Source organism: Sceloporus occidentalis, unplaced genomic scaffold (assembly GCF_023333645.1).
Source record: "Sceloporus occidentalis isolate IW3139 unplaced genomic scaffold, rSceOcc1.0.p SCAF_1, whole genome shotgun sequence".
Classification (NCBI taxonomy): domain Eukaryota; kingdom Metazoa; phylum Chordata; class Lepidosauria; order Squamata; family Phrynosomatidae; genus Sceloporus; species Sceloporus occidentalis.
In genome coordinates, this window is record NW_028316981.1 from 285,416,372 (window position 1) to 285,434,060 (window position 17,689).

At 41.6% G+C, this 17,689-nt stretch overlaps 1 non-coding gene across 1 annotated transcript; it reads left to right on the forward strand.

Moving 5' to 3' along the window:
- Nucleotides 1-13,832: 13,832 nt before the first annotated feature.
- Nucleotides 13,833-13,936, forward strand: LOC149324012 (U6 spliceosomal RNA). Its single transcript, XR_016279633.1, has one exon. It is a non-coding gene; the product is annotated as a U6 spliceosomal RNA (small nuclear RNA).
- The last annotated feature ends 3,753 nt before the right edge of the window (nucleotides 13,937-17,689 follow it).

Here is a 17,689-nt window from a genome sequence, read left to right on the forward strand (position 1 = left end):
TTCCAACTCTTCAAAAGTCTCAGGCTCTTCTACAACTGTACAAGCTCTTGCCTGTGTCACAACAAATCTATCTGGTGACTTCCTAACTCTGTGACTACGCCTGGGTACGAATTCTGTTGTTCTGCCTCTCTCTTCATCACTGTCTGCACTAGAAGTTGTTGTCTTTCGGCTAAATCTCTTGTCTTCTGTCATTCTAGTGGTTACTGGTCTTGATTGTGTCTCCCCATCTGAGGTACTACCACTACTGCTAGTAGAGGCTTCTGGCTTGACTGAAACCCCTCCGTTTCCTGAAGTTGGTTCAGTCTGTGCTTCCTGCTCACTTGAGCTACCTAACCTCAAGAACACTTCCTTGTTGGCATGCAGCTTGTCCCAGCCAGCATGTCTTTCAAAATTTGCAGACCTGGAGTACTGCACTTCTCTACCTCCCAAATGGAACTTGTAGCTATTCCCTGAGTATCCTAAGAACATAAGTCTTTTACTTTTGGGTTCTCCTTTTCTCCTAAAACATGCAGGTATGTATACATGAGCATATTGTCCAAAGACTCTTAAGTATTTGAAATTTGGCACTCTCCCATACAACACCCTGTAGGGAATGTCTTCAATCTCAGAATGAAATAACCTGTTACTTATGTGTATGGCAGTCAGAGTTGCTTCACCCCAAAAGCTGTCTTTTACCCCGGCATCTGCCATCAAGCAAGCAGATATCCTTTTAATGTCCTGGATTTTTCTTTCAGCTAAACCATCCTCACTTGGACAAGCAGGGTTGGTGGTTTCATGTCTTATCCCCACCTTTTGAAACCAATTATACAGCTGGTTGTTTAAAAATTCTCCCCCTCTATCTGTAACAATAGTTCCAACTTTGCTATCAAATTGTCTTTCTACCATTCTTACCCATGCTTTTAAACTTTGCCCAGCATCAGACTTATTTTTCAATATTCTTACAAAAGCATATCTTGAATATCTATCCACAATTACTAGGAAATATTTGCTTCCTCCTAAAGATAAACAATTAGCTTGGGCTACATCAGCATGTACAAACTGAAATGGTCTTTGAGCAATTCTTTTAGATTTCTTAGCAACTGAAAAACCTTCACTTGATTACAAACTGTACAGTCTAAATGATTTTTGCATTCTGCTACTTTTAGATCTGGACACATGCTTATTAAATTCTTTAAACACTTGAAACTAGCATAGCATTTTCTATGGAGCTCATGTATGCAGTCTTTGTGCATTGGAACATTATCAATATTGTTAGCATTCTCAACCTTGTAATTATCAACATTTTCTTCCAGGAAATAAAGCTTCTCTTTTTTCAAGCCTATACCATGCAATTCCCCATTCAATGTTATTTTACACAAGTTCTTTTCAAAAGTGACTATATAGTCTCTGTCTGTTAATCTGCTCACTGATAACAAATTGTTTTCTAATTTTTTTACATGCAAAACATCAGTAAAGTTTTCTTTTAGCCCTGGAATGTAAACTGTCCCCATTTGATTTATAGTACTGAGCTCATTCCCATCAGCCAAAACTACAGCATTTACATTGGCTGGCTTTCTTTCACTAATTAAATTAATATTGTTACACATGGAGGACGAAGCTCCTGAATCTACTAGCCATTTAGAATTTGCATTTTGTTTTTCCTTTATCATGGTCGCAAACCCCTTATTATTATTTCTATTGTCCTTCAAAAATGGCGGCTTGGACTGCTTCTGCCTCTGATCGTGCCATGGTTGCTGTCTGCTCTCTTGCTTGCTTGTCTCAGCAGCCAACTGCTTGCAATGCCTCTGCAGATGTCCAATCTTTTTGCAGTAGAAACACTTTTTTTGCTCCCTCGAAGAAGCTGCCTGGTCCAGCCCACGCACATCAGGCTTCGTTTGTTCACTTGGCACACTCTTAGAAGTTGGAGCGTCATTCCTCTCAGACAGTCTCCTCTGGTTTTCTTCCAGAATCCTGGCCACAATTAAGTCTCTAGTCAACTCTGCTTCCGGTAAGTTTTGCAAACTGTTGATAATGTTTCCCCAAGAAGGGTCTAGTGATTCAATCAATATATAGCATTGCTGTTCTCTACTTATTTCCACTCCTCTTAGCTCAGCCTGCACAAACAAGTTTTGCATAGTTTTTAAATGTTCTACCACACACTGCCCTTTTGCCATCTTTTGCCTATAAATTCTCTTAGACCATAGCATTTTTGCAAAGGCAGTAGAAGGAGTGTGTAGTCTCTGCAGAGTGTCCCACACATCTTTGGCGGTTTCCTTATCTCTGACATCATTAATCAAGTCTTCTTCCAGCATTAGAAAAAGACAGGCTTTGGCTTTGTTATCTTTCTCTTTCGTGGCTGCATTAGCAGCGGCTGGCAGCCTGGCTTCAACTGTGGCCCACAAACTTTCTTTTACTAGTAGAGACTGGGCATAAATCTTCCAGGTGGAGTAGTTGCTTCTATTCAATTTACTAAACTTCAAAATCTCCATCTTAATTTGTGCAGTGACTCAATTGACACAGTCCTTCTGAGTATGCACCACTGACCCCTTTCGGGCTTAAACAAAACACAGGAGGAGTTACTCACGGAGCTTATCAGTGCAGCGCAAACAGCTTGCTCTGATCTGTCTTCCACAAAACTGTCTTCCACTCTCTGGAACTTTCAGCTTCTGTGGATGCTGGGTGCTGCAGTACCTGGGCCCATAACCCTTGTCAGGGATGATGGGAGTTGTAGCTCTTCACCTCTGGCTCAAACTCACCACCTTGTTACGCACCGGCGCTGACCAGTTTTGGCCAGTGGTTAAAGCTTTGCTCTAAAGCAGCAGAGTTACAGAGAATAGGCTGAAGACCCTGACAAACTCTCCAAGCCTTCTCACTCTTGCTTCCACAGAAGTCTTCACACTTCTTCAGGATCCAGCTGGCTCTTGTATCTTCACTCAAGACACCAGACAACTCAGTAGTCTTATATAAAAGATCTACTTTATTCTACTATATACAGCTCCAAAACTATCCAACAATACTCCTCACTACTACCCACAAAATACATTGGGATTCATAGCAATTATTATAGTCATTGGAAAACACCACCCACTCTTGTCAGTTTCCACCCAGTGGGCGTGTACATCCATTTTTATTGGTTCTCTTGGTTCATCCCTCAATTAATGATTTCATCATCTCACCTTGTCCACTTAACAATTCTCAGGTGTGTTCAATTATCTACTTTGCATTTCTGTCCTTGGCATTTAGGACTTGCTAATTACATTACCATTTACACCTGTGTAGCTCCTAATTGCTTTTGCTGAGTCATCCTGACTCTCACGTACATGTTTTATTTCTTTGACTGTATATCCCATATTGCTTTTTTCCTTAACAGTAACAATAGTACAGCTCTTTTCATGTACAGTATATGTGAATTCTGTACCGTAGGTTTTTCCAAGCTGGTGACCCCAGGCTAACTGGGAATGATGAGAGGTGCAATCTGACACATCAGAGAAATAGATTGGGGAAGACATCACAACAGCAAATGGATTGCTCGGTAGTCTTTATACCAAACTATGGATATATCTTTTTAAATGGTGTAAATTAGGGGGTTAGGTATTATTTTAAAATTTTACTGTCACTCTTTCCTAAATTTCCTTTCTCCATCCAGAGGACATATCATAGAATCATAGAATCATAGAATCATAGAATCGTAGAGTTGGAAGAGACCACTAGGGCCATCCAGTCCAACTCCCTGCCATGCAGGAAATCCAAATCAAAGCATCCCTGACAGATGGCCATCCAGCCTCTGTTTAAAGACCTCCAAGGAAGGAGACTCTATCACCTTCCGAGGAAGTGCATTCCACTGTCGAACAGCCCTTACTGTCAGGAAGTTCCTCCTAATGTTCAGGTGGAATCTCTTTTCCTGTAGCTTGCATCCATTGTTCCGGGTCCTGTTCTCTGGAGCAGCAGAAAACAAGCTTGCTCCCTCCTCAATATGACATCCTTTCAAATATTTAAACAGGGCTATCATATCACCTCTTAACCTTCTTTTCTCCAGGCTAAACATCCCCAGCTCCCTAAGTCGTTCCTCATAGGACATGGTCTCCAGACCCTTCACCATTTTTGTCGCCCTCCTTTGGACACGCTCCAGTTTCTCAATGTCCTTTTTGAATTGTGGTGCCCAGAACTGGACACAATATTCTAGGTGGGGCCTGACCAAAGCAGAATACAGTGGCACTATTACTTCTCTTGATCTAGACACTATACTTCTATTGATGCAGCCTAAAATAGCATTGGCCTTTTTAGCTGCCGCATCACACTGTTCACTCATGTTCAACTTGTGGTCTACTTGGACTCCTAGATCCCTTTCACACGTAGTTTCATTCAGCCAGGTGTCACCCATCCTATATCTGTGCATTTTATTTTTCCGCCCTAAGTGCAATACCTTACCTTTCTCTGTGTTGAATTTCATTTTGTTAGCTTTGGCCCAGCTTTCTAGTCTATTCAGGTCATTTTGAATCTTGATCCTGTCCTCTGGGGTATTAGCTATTCCCCCTAATTTGGTGTCATCTGCAAATTTGATAAGTATGCTCCCAATTCTGTCATCCAGGTCATTGATAAAGATGTTGAATAGCACTGGGCCCAGGACAGAGCCCTGTGGGACCCCACTGGTCACTTCTCTCCAGGATGAAAAGGAGCCATTGTTGAGCACCCTTTGGGTTCGGCCGGTCAACCAATTACAGATCCATTTAACAGTTCCTTTGTCTAGCCCATGGTAAGACTACACTCCTAAATCACTTACTTGAAATTTACTTTAATTAAAGTGAGCATTATTTTTATTTATTAAGTCATTAAGCCAAAGCCTCTACAAAAGCAGCTCACAAAATTAAAAAAACAAAAAGAAAACCCAATTCAAGAAGGTTTAAAATAATAAATATCCAGTGCCCTCTGCTCTGTTTATGAACTCCAACTAGAAATGGCATCTAGAGAGCCATAACAAAACATAGGCATCTTACAGACCGCCAGAAAGCGGTGGCCTGCACTCGCCCCTTTCCCCGCTGGATCGGGGCCTCAGTGGCCAGAGCGGCAGCTGCTGAGGCTCCGATCCGCCGCTTTCCAGGCCGCGGGGAAGCGGCAAAAGGCCCCTTCCCCGAGGCCTGGAAAGGGGTGTCCTTGGGGCTTCAAGCCCCAAGGACACCCTGCAGCGGTGGGGAGGAGGAGAAAGGGGCTGCTCGGCCCCTTTCTCCTCTGCGTCGCTGGGCGCAGCCATCTAAAGGCTGTGCCCAGCGACGCAAGACCAGGAAGGAGCTCCGTTTCGGAGCTCCTTCCTGCTCCAATGAAAGGGCGCACTAAGTGCCCTCGCATGGTGCGACGGTGTCACATCCACGCTGCCTCGTTTGGAGGCAGCATGTTCGTGACGCCATCATGGCGGCCCCCATGGAGATGGGGCGCCGCCATCTTGTACGTCCTCAGGACGTATTAGGCTTGGGGGCGTCAAGAAGTGACGCCCCTTTTTAAACGTAGGACATCCTGAGGACGTCCCTTATGGCGGTTTGTAACGTGCCATAGTGACTGGGAAAAAGATTATTGAAAATACTATTTTTCTTTAATCTTTAAAAAGCTTTTAGTGATAAGTTAATTACACTTACACTGACATCTCAGTCAAGACATCATTCTCCCAACACTAGCCCTGAACCCGACCACCGACACTGAGCGCCGGCTCCACTCCTTTGATGTCAGGCGGGCGCTAGCCTTCTACCTTGACAGGACTGTGTCCTCTTGTCGTTCTCCCAGACTTTTCGTCTTCTGCTCCAACCCCAAAATGGGGCTTCCAGTCACACCTCAATGTTTCTCCAAATGGGTGACTTCCACAATCCTCCTCTCTCATGAGATTTTTGGGAAGACTCCTCCTGCTCGAATTCGAGCCCATTCCATGAGGGTGGTAGCTTCATCTTCAGCCTTCCTCTCCGGAATTCCCTTGGAGGACATTTGCAAGGCTGCGGCATGATCACAACCTCTGACCTTTATCAAGCACTACAGACTTGATACTAGACACCGATGTGTAGCAGCCTTTGGCAGAGTTGTTCTCCTTTCCGGAATGCACTAATGACACTCACACTTGTTTCTGGTTTAATAATTTATTGCCAGGACATTCCCTCCTCCACAGAGGAACAAGCTTGCCAGTCTAACCCATTTGTGTGCTTTGCACAGACCACAAAGAAGAAGGACAAATTGCTTACCTGTAAGTGTAGTTCTTCGAGTGGTCATATGCGAATCCACACAAATCCCTCCCATCCTCCCCTCTGTTGTGTCCATCTCTCTTCCTTGTCTGCTCTTACGGCAGACATTTTGGAACTGAGAAAGGGTGGGAAGACATCCTGTTTATATAGAGGGTGGACAGAGATTTCTTGTGCTGGCTGGGGGTGATGAGAGTTTCATTCTATGTCAAGAGCACCAGGTTGAGGAAGGGTGTTCTATACAATATAGGAGACGTGGAAACATCTATAGATAATTTTGTAGGATTTTGGACTAAAGCTGCAAGTATATGCATTTGCCTCAAAATAAATCTATTGGATGTAATGGACTGAGTAGACATGTAAAGAATTGGGCTATTAATGTCTTCCTTAACAGCATTCAGATTTTGAAATAACTAGATAATCTTTCTTTTGCTAATTGTACACTCTTTTCTCTCATCAAGTCTACTGAATAATAATAACTAGATTTCTGAGGAATGTGTATGTAAGATCTTCCATTTCAACGCTGAGCAAGTGATTACACATTCATTACTTCAGCTATTGTGAAGACAGGACAGGACATGAAGACTGCCCTTTTCCCCATTTAATTAAAAAAGGGTTTTTGTATTCAAAATATTCCTTATGAAAGATAGGACTGTCCAGTTTCAAATTAAAAAGGCATTCTGTTGGACATGATCACCTCATCGTTTCTTTTATCACCCAACAAGGTAGCTTTTCATTGCAGCTACAGATAATGCTTCAATGTTGTTCTCCTCCATCACCCTCCAAATTCTAGTTAGTCAGGTCAATCAGTTCTGTATAATCTGACAGTACACACCAAATGAAAATAATTCTGTAAACAACTTGGAAAAGATAATTTAATTGACATCCATTAAAGAGCCATCATGTTGATTGTTGAAATTAATAATGGTTTCTTCCTAAGTAGCTGGGTTTTACTGACATTGTAGAATGTCACATTTGGGCAGTGGTAGCTGGGAGCTTCCATGTCAATGAGATGATGGCTACACTTTGGGATTAGTCTGAATTATAACAACGTTCAGAACCGATTTGGAGGGTGGATTTGTTCCCTCATTCCTATGACATGGATGCCAAAGTCACCAGGTATCACTCTGAGGGAAAGTGAAGCAGAGAAACTTCCCATAATAAACCTGGGGCTTGTTCCCACAATGATTTAAACCGATGTTCTGATTGGTTTTTGTGTGCCTCATTCACACTGGAAATGGTTTCAGACCTGACTGCATTCGGTCTGAGTTGCGGTGAAGTGAGGCCAATCACTCAAAAAAAATCACTCTTTTCGACGACGGATCTTTTTGGTGGTTCTTTTGAAAAGAATGGATTTGCAAGCATGTTCAACTGTGTTCAACAAGTGTGAACGACATTTGGATCTCAATTGCATCACACTGGAGGGGAGCAACTAATGGCAGAGGGATGTGACACATCCTTCCCTCCCCAGAGTACTGCCTCAGTGCTTTCCTTGGGTTTAGCTTGGTTTTAAGCTTTTCGTGAGCCATGTCTTGCATTTTCCTTGAAGGTCCTCCATGCTTGGTCCTCCTTTGTGGAGAGGACACCTGGTCACCCTGCCCCCCACTTTTCTCTGTCATCTCTCTTTCTCTGCCCCTCCCTCTCTGTCCCACACTGTCCTAGGCCCCTCCCCTCCCTCCCTCCCTTCTCAGAGCAAACTTCCAAAGTCCTAGTCCATTGGCCTCCTTCCTTACCTGCTGCTGGGGCTGGCCTGGGAAGTAGGGGAGATGTGGGGATGATGGGGATGGGAGTAGAAAGGCTGGCCGCCATTCAGCAGGCCTTTGCAGGAAATTGAGGAGGGCTGGTGGAAGGAGACGTGAGAGCAGTGATCAGGAAGAAGGCAACCAAAAGAGTCACAGACTGTGGGGTGGGAGACTTTCTTGCTTTCCTTTCTGTCAAGCAAGGTGCCTTGGAAGCAGGGTGATCAGGCACGTCTTCCTTTTCCTGGATATGTCCTCCATTCCAGCCTTCTCATTTAGGAGGTGTTCCCAAATGGCCCTCCCTTTGGAGCAGGAGTAAGAAGCATGGGTTGACACTTTTACAGTGTTTTGGAGCTTCTCTTGGGGTGTGTCCTACATCTTTCTGGAGTTTCCTCCATTTTCTGTCACCTGGTGCTCCTTGGCTGCAAGGACCTGGCTTGAAAGATGACCCACTCCAAGGTGGCAGAATTCAAAGACATAGCCATTTTGAGGGATGCATTGACCTTCCTAGCAGTGTTCTGGGCTTTGATTTCAGGATGTCCTCCATTTTTCCCAGATGATCCTCCATTTTTTCGGGGGGGGGGGTCTGGTCCTCCTAACCCTTCCTTCCCCCTTCTCCCTCTTCCTTCCGTCATTGATTATGCATCATATGATTGACTTTTTTTTTTAAAAAAAAAAATGTGGGATGGATCGATCACAATCAATACTAAACATGCATTCTGTAATGGTGCAAATCTAGTGGGAATGACAATCATGTCAAAAAAAGACACAAATGCCTGGAATAAGAAAACAATTCACTTCATAGTGAGAACTGCACACCGGCCTGAATAAGTTCAGCGACCCAGTGTCAATCCAATTTGCAAACTGGTTAAAATGCAAGTGGTAATGGGCCCCTGGAGTGTTTTCAAGAAAGGATTTTATCATGCATTTGTTTTGGATGTATTCAGGTTTTTATCTTCTCCCTGTAACCCTTGTGTATTTTTTCATTAACTGATTTTAAGTTTTTCCATTCGCTTCCCTTGCACTTCCAAGTTTTTAAATTTATACCCCATCTTTCTCCTGGGATGAGATCCAAGGTAGAAAATGGTGACTCCCAGTCCTGACATTGATCAAAGACTGAACTGAGTGTGTAGTGGAAAGATCTGAACTATTGACTCACTGCTTCTGAAGTGTTAGATACACAGTATGTGGCTGCTTTCTTTGGACCACTGTGTGAGAGTTAGAGATCCTGGAATAAAAGCCATAGAATGATTAGATTTTTTGGAGATGATGTAATCTGTTACCAACTCAGATTTTGTTGCTTCTTCTTAGAGTAGCTGTAATCCTGAAAGTAGGTGAGGTTGGAAAGGGAATGCATTTTCCTAACCAAATAGGCATTTTTGAATTACCCCTGTTGCACCACAAAGTATTTTAGAGTAGTTTTGTTTTAAATTTGCCATTAAGGGCTATTAGCTTTACAAACAGCTCCTGGAGGAGATGAAGGCTGCCATATTGTTGGCCAGTGTAACTGCCCCAGTGTAAGCAATGACACAGTCATGGGGTAGAATGGCTTTACCTGCCCTGAGACAGGAGTTCAGGGGAAACAACATCATAGAAAGTCTTATCCATCAAGATTTATCCCTCCAGCTTCCAGGATGCTCTAGAGATGGCAGGAAAGCTTTCTCTGGCATCCCACCACCATCGCTGCTGCACAGCTCTCCAAAAAGTATCTTGCATTGATGTAAATAGAGTGCACCACAGTACCACTGCTGAAGAGGTCACACATAGTTTTGCAACTGTAAGTTGTTTGTCGAGCTACACAGAACTAGGTTGTAGAGCCTCATGTTCTTCCTGGCAGCCCTTTCATTTAAATGAGAACATCATGTACAGACCATGAATGTTTAGGTAAGTTAAGAATTAAGATAGAAAGGGTATTTCTTAGAACCCATTTAAGATATTAGAGAATGATGGTGAAACATGCTGTATATCCTATGGAGGCCTGCATTGAAGGTGTATAAATGGAAGAGGAGTTATGTTGGGTCTTTGGTGTTATGCTTCACCTCCAAGACTGAACTCACTGTACATGTCTTCCTTCCTAAGTGGGAACCATTTGGGCCATGTTAGCAGCTCTGAGGAAAGATTCAACCAGCTGTACTTGATACAGTTGCTGCAAACTGATGTGGTAAAACCATTCCAGAGTCTCAAAGGAGGTAATAAATATGTTTGTATGCATATTGACAAGCACTCTTTTAACTGAAATCAATGTTAATTACGTTCTGAGGCATCAATTTTGGGGAGGGGTATATATTGGAGATACCACTGGTGCTTAGTCATGAAATTTGATAGCACCACTTTTATTTTTCACCACTGTTGCATTTCCGTTTAATATAATGTCACTTCCTACTATGAAATGGCTTTATTTTTAGGGGCTTAAAACTGCTTTTCTTTGTAAATTGACCCAGGTGCCAGATTCATGTGATAAAATTGCCTGCCGATAAAATATTAAACTGTAACTGTGTAAGCTAAAAAAAAGTGGTATTCCATGGAAGCAATTCAAGTTTGCTCATTGCAGTTGCGAACTCATGTAATGATGTAGTTTTTAAAAATGCAGCAGAAACCTGCTTGATACAGAGTCAGTCCTTTCATGGTGTCTTCTCTTATCATGGCCAACCACTTGATTAATTTTTTTAATGTCTCTTGCCAGAGAAATAAGAGGCCGAATGTGAAGATGATCAAATGTGTGTCAGTAGTTCATTATTAACTTCATTTATATCCTGCCTTCCCCTCAGAAATGTGATTCAAGGTAGCTTACAAATTAAAACATAGGCCTGTTACAGACAGCCAAAATAAAGCTGCTTCGAGTCACAGTGGAGGTATGGTGTTTCAATGATGCATGCGTCCTAAGAGTCTAGAAGTCACACCCAAGCCACGCTCCAGCCCTAAGGACTGGAGTGTGGCTTTGGTGTGACTTCTGGACTCTTAGGACGCATGCATCATTGAAACACCATACCTCCACTGTGACTCGAAGCAGCTTTATTTTGGCTGTCTGTAACAGGCCATAGTAATTAAAACATACAGTAGGTCATCATTAAACTGGAATTACTGTATATACTTATCTAGAAATTTTAGTCAAAAAATTGACACAAAAAAGGTCAACTTATCCACGGATCAATGTAAATACTGTACTTTAATTCATACACACACATATAAGATGCCATCCCTTTTTTTCTGAATAGAGTGGTAAAAGGCAAGAGCTTAGTCCACCCTGGGAGCACCAAAAAGAAGCATGGATCCCCTCTATTCTCTCATCTATCCAGTCTTTAGGATCAAAACAATCAGTTAATGTCGGCTGGAATTTTCTAAGTTCTTGGCATCATTTTCCTTTGCATCATCCTTTACCTCCTTTGTTACGTGTCCCTAAGTTTTACCTGTCCCTACATTTTGACTTATCATGGCTCATTTCAAAATCCATAATGTTGGCCCCCAAACCTGTCCTCAACTTATACATGAGATGGACTTATAGTCGAATATATATGGTAAACGTTAACGTGAAAAGCAACTTAAAACATATAATTAAAAGCAGCTTTAAAAAGCTGAAACAGTATGTTACCATTAACAACCCTTCCCAAAAAGTACCATTCAGATTTCAAAAGTCTGGACAGTAATACCACCACCGCCAATAATAATATCATCATCATCACCACCACCACCACCACCACCACCACTGCCTGCTGACAGAAGGACGTTGTAGCATCCATAAAAAGGAAGTCTAGGGATAGCTATCAAAAAGGCATTCTCACCAGACATACCAGTAGAAGTGGAAGGAGTGAAAGGAGGGTGTGTTTTGAACAACTCAGGGCCTGAGCAAGCTCATAAGGTGAGATTCTGTCTGTCAGACAGCCTGAATCTAAGCTACTCAGGTGAAATTGGAGAGCTCCCACTTCACCCCACAGGATCTTCTGCCTGAGGCAGCTGCTTCACTGTCTAGTGATAGGGATGGCCCAATCTAGTGTATAGAGTAAAAAAACTGGACCTTAACAATGTTGATTACATAATAACAGAGAACTGGGTTTGCTCCCTCTGGAAGGTTCTATTGAATCTCACCGTTTTATGAACAAAATGTTATATCTTCTGAACACATATTCTGCTATTAACCACTTGGGGAAATCTTCGTTTCTTGCTAATTGGATTGAATGTTTACTCAGTAACTTTGAAATGGAAAGGCTTGCACAATTTTATAGGCCGCCCCCACACTCTAGGAAAAGAAATATCTCACACAACTGTACTCTGAGGAGTAACATATTGCAACCTTTGGTTTTAAAGTGTTGCCTTTTATTGCTTGCGTATATAGCAAGCTATCTGTGTTTGTGGAGAGGGAGGAGGCAAATCACGTACTATATCCATTGATTTATAGAGTATAAACATATATAATTAATAATTCAGCGAACACTTTGACAATAAAGCAAAAATCATTAATGGGAAACAATACTGGCAGGTTTCTGTTTTTTCTTATTCTTGTTCACCCATACCAATAAAATTCAAGCACCACTAAAAGTCTGTGGGCAGCTACACCTATGATCCTACTATTATCCTACTAAGACAGCCATTCCCACTATGCCAACATTTATATAGGTCAAGCTTGAGTTTTGAGGGGACCCAAGACAAAATACATTCCAGTGGGACTTCTCTTCCATTAGTTGCTCCAGGTTGGCCATGGTGGCTGGAGAAATCAAAGCAATTGTGGTCCAGAAAATACCCCTCCCCCCAACTTCCAAACTTGAGGCCCTTCTTTAGCCTTGGGCTTGAGAAAGAACTTACAATGTTTCCTTGAGTGCAGGCTCTATGTAGTCCATTGGTCAGAAGAAGAGCAAACAAGACTCCCAACTAGCTTATTTCCCTCAAAGGTGATCTGATTTCTCAAATTTCATACTGGATATTCTGGATAAAGAGCAATTCTGATTACTGTCTGGAACCTTATACTCTGCATCTTTAGTAACCACATAGGCTATTGTGTCAGCTATTTTATCCAAAGCTAGAAAAAGCATTTTCTAGCTTCGAGTAGAAAACCATGACTGTAGTTTGGTATTTGAGCAGCACCAGAATTCATTATACATGGGCTTCTCAAGCCCCCACTAACCTTCTCCACCACCTTTATCCCCATGCTTTACCATCACCTAACTCCATGGGGACAAAGTCTATCTGGCACCAAATATCTGTCTGCCAGCTACTGCACCATTCATCTAGTGTGTGGGTCCTGACAGGTGGATCACAGTGGTGCTGTAAATGGGAGCAAAAATCTCTCCCAGCTTGGCTTCTATTCAAAATGGCTGCTACCTGCTGCAGAGATCTGTTGGGAAGTTGTCACTTGATTCTGTTCTTAAGGAACTGCCCACCATCATACATTGTTATATAAGATGCTCAATAGACAGTGCAGTGTGGAGTCCAGCAATGGCCATGTGAAGGACAGGGGATTCTGAAAGTTGTCTCCCTGCCACCCCCCAAAAAGAATAACTCCTCTAAACTCTGGTTTTGACTCTCTGGCCTTTTTGCAGTGGCCCAAGTATAAATATGCCAAGCTCTGAATTCTTCATGAGGTAAATGTGTAACATCAAAGAGGATTCTTGTCATCTTAAGTTAAATGAGAAAGTGAATAGTAGTATAGTGCACCCTCACCTTACGCAGGGGATCTGTTCTGGACCCCCCCCCCCCAGTAAGGCCTGTGGTCAAGCACCATTCATTTGAATGGGGTGAGCCCCTGCGGTGTGCAGCGCACACCATGGGCCCACACCCCGTTCACCCTATTAGGGCTTGCCATCTGCATGACCTCAGGTCTGTGTATGGCGAGCCCGCATATGGCATGCGTGCACTGTAATATGATTAGAAATTGGAAGCAGGTAGAAGTTGGTTTTAAAAGTATTGTGTGCTCACTTTGGCAGCACATATACTAAAAGTTGGAACAATACAGAGAAGATTAGCATGACCCCTGTGTAAGGATAACATGCAAAAGTATTGTAACCTGTTTTAGTTTATCAATTTGTTCAATCTGCGTTTAGTGTATTTAACTTGGTTTTTTTTTAAACTACTTTGAATTGTTTTTAATCTGTTAATGGTCAGAATCCTGATAATGAATTATTTTGGTGTAAATTGAACTTACACCATCTCAACTCACTTCTTTTGGTCATTGCAGTGATTGGAATTTTGTTCTGTGTAATTACCCAAATCCCCCCAATTTACACTGTAAGCAATGCAGCTCCTTCTACATGGTCATTTTTGTATTGTCAAAGAACAGATGGATCCGCAGATGTGCATCAGTTATTTTCCTGCATCTGGAAGGGCTGCAAGAACATCATCCACAGGGACCCCTGGATGTTTCTCTAGGTGCCTGTGACAATGCCCATCTGCAGGAAAAATCAGGAGATTCAGCTAGGATTCTGAGAAACTAGGATTAAAGTTTTCACTCATCCATGGAATTCCCCTGGGTGACCATGGTCAAATCCTACTCTGTCAGCCTCAAAGGCAGGCAATGGCAAACCTCTAAAGAAATCTTGCCAAAAAATCCCAAAACAAAACATCCCTTGATAGGTTTTGTCTTACATTCACCATACATGAGAAATGACTAGAAGGCAGACAACAACAGCAATGGCAACCTACATGGAAATGAGCATCTCTGCGGTTTGTGTGTACACTTTATAGGTACACTTTCCCCCCAAAGATAGGCTTTTTTCCCCAAAGGAAATGTACCTTTGGAGATGTAGCTATGGCAATGTGGATGCGTAATGCAAGTACATCTCCAATACAGGAATCCAGAGTTCATCAATTTAAATTGTATGCCACCCTGAAATCTCATGAGTATTTTAATAAATGTATGTGCAAATATACCAAAAGGTAACATACCCAAGTTTTGGAGTGGATCTGGGTAAAGCTAGAGAATGCAGACAGTCATTTAAAGCAATATTTCCAGTCCAGACTCTGTTGCAACTCTATCAGCTGTCAAATACTGTCAAATATTGTTTGCCGGTTTTCACATACTGCTCACTGCTGGCCACTGTGGCACGTCAGTTGCTAGGTACTGTTCTACTATTGAAAATTTGGCAGATGTCAGTGACCATGGCTGAATATCAGTTATTTCCCAAACATTCACTGCTGGAGAACATTCAGAAAATATGCATCATTGTGCTTTGGATGGCAAAATTGGAGTGTAGGTGGCGGGATTTATTTTTGCTTTGTTCTATTTTTTTGAACTTTTCTTATTTCCATGTCCCAGTTTCATTTCCTTGTTATCACATTCTGCTGCCTGAAGCTAATTGACTTAGGGCTGCTCAGGCAGGAAAGGCTCTTCAATTAACCCCAAAGAGCTCTGCCCCCCTCTTCTGTTTGTTTATTGCTAAGAATAATCATTAACTTTTACAGCAGAAGGGATGCATGTGACAATTCAGGCCCAGAACATTAGGCCAGCTTTCACTGTACTGCAGAGAGAGGCATATTCTATTTTGAATGTTAAGAAAATGCCCACTCTTCAAACCACCCATTGACACATGCAGTATTGTCATCCCTTACTTGTTTTGTTAATTTCGTTCACACTTGGCCACGATTTTAGCCAGAGGTGGAATGGGGATTTTATTGTTATTATTTTTTTATCTGAATGGTAATGAAAGATGAAAATACACACTGATTTAATGTAGATCCCAATGGTAGGTCCCTGCTCATACTATTACCAGATCAGTAATGAAATAAAATTCCTTACAAAATTATTTGCGCTATTTCTTCCTCTGGCATTCAAAGGAAATCTGTTAGTGTATATTTCTTAGGAAGTTTAGTGTATGTGTGTGTGGGAGAGAGAGAGAGAGAGAGTTGTACTTTTTGAAGGGGGGAGATTTATAGTTCAGCAGTAAGACATTTGTTATGCATATAGAGGTTCCCTGGTTCAGTCCCTCAGTACTGGCTGAGGACAATGAGAGCTGTGATGTCTAGGGAACTAAAGCTAGAAAACTCTGGAGACCTTACTTTGATAGAGACACTAATGGTCTGAGCTTCAAAAAGTTACTTTTGGGGGTTATAGCTCCCACAATTTTCCAACAGAATATGGGAACTGTAGTCAAAAATGTAACTTTTCTAGGATCTGATACTAGATTCCTACCTCTCATCAATGGTGTAAAGTACTACATTGATGCATTTTACCACATTATGTGAAATCCAGCTTTTTATTATTTCTCTAGAATAAACTCTTCTTGACATTTACCTCTGCTTAACTAGTAGCAAAGATCTGATTATCCTAACTCATCAGTAAACTCCATTATAAAAGTCTGAAGTGATTTCAAAACAACATCCGTGCAAAAGGCTGCTCTTTTTTCTCTCTGTGTCTTCTCCCACCCCCATCTTTAAGAGAAGGAATTTAAAAACCTGCTGCTGCTGGATTTCATTGTAAAGATAAAGTGATTAATTCCTAAGGGTAGTTTCTGTTTTTTAAATTACTAGAATCTGTTTCATATAAAAAGGAAGTGCCAGAGACATGCTGACAAAAATTTGTCTGGTGGCTTGAAATGGTTGCATAAAACCCAGCCTCACTGTGCACACAGCCATCACTGTCTAAAATCCTATGTCATTTTAGTTCAAGGGCATACAAGGGATGAGAAGTATGACTTTGAGTTACTGGCTGTGAAATTTGTGCAAGAAAAGAACAAATATAGTCTGATATGTAATATCAGGATAAAGGTTAGTATAACTTGGGAATGTCACTGTAATGCACAGCCCCTTGCTTATCTTTATAATGCAAGCCACTACAATTTCCCCCTTCCTCTGCACCTAGGATAGGGAAATACAAGCACTTCAGATATTGTACAGATACCTGACAGGACAAAGAAAATGATGCATGGAAATAATTGTTTTCAGTTTTAGTTACTGCCACTTTTATTTAAAAAGGCTTGGAAAGCAAAGCGGAGAAATCTTGGCTTGCTTTTCTTTTCCTTTATAAAGGAGGTATTGTAGTCCATCTCAAAGTTGAAAAAAGGTTTCAAAACATTAAATGTTTTTAATACCATCTGCCTGGCTTGATTCTGTACAATGTCTCATCTCTCATGGAAGTGCTGGCTGCAAAAGCCTAGAGGCCATCCTTCCCAATGCAGGTACCTAAACTGTGAAACACACTAACACTTGTAGGAAATACAGCTGTCCACTCTTGTGCTGGATTTGTAATGGATAATTAAAACCTTGCTTTTTAGAAAGCTAACGGGTAGGATTGGTTAATTGCTGTTTCAGCTGGTTTTACTTCTGCTGGTCCTGATGTGTGAGCATCCTTTAATTAGGCCTTACTTCATAAATACTATTTTAAACTGTTTTTCGGGTTTGAAGTGATTTTGTGATTTTTAAAATATAGTTATATGCCATTTTATCTACTGTCTCACTCACAGAGGATATGGGATATATACATTAAAGGTAAAAATGTTCAAAGAAATTTAAAGGAAGGTGTTTTCAACTCTGTTGTCCCCATACTTCTACTCATAAACTAGCTTGTTTGTTTGCTTGGTTTTTTTTAATTGAACATATTGCATACAACCAGAGGCAAAATTGTATTAAATTTGGGATTAGGTGTAATATTATGCCTAGCAGTTTGCAGTGCAGCTCATTGAGGATCCTGAAATCTAAGATCAAGGAAAACAGTCTGAAATCCTGGCTGAAAATCTGGAGAAATGTGTAGTCTGAAAATTAACTGTGTTCTGTTCTGCATATTAGTTTTAAGACTTGCAAGTTAGGTTAATTCATTTAAAAATGAAGGCAAAA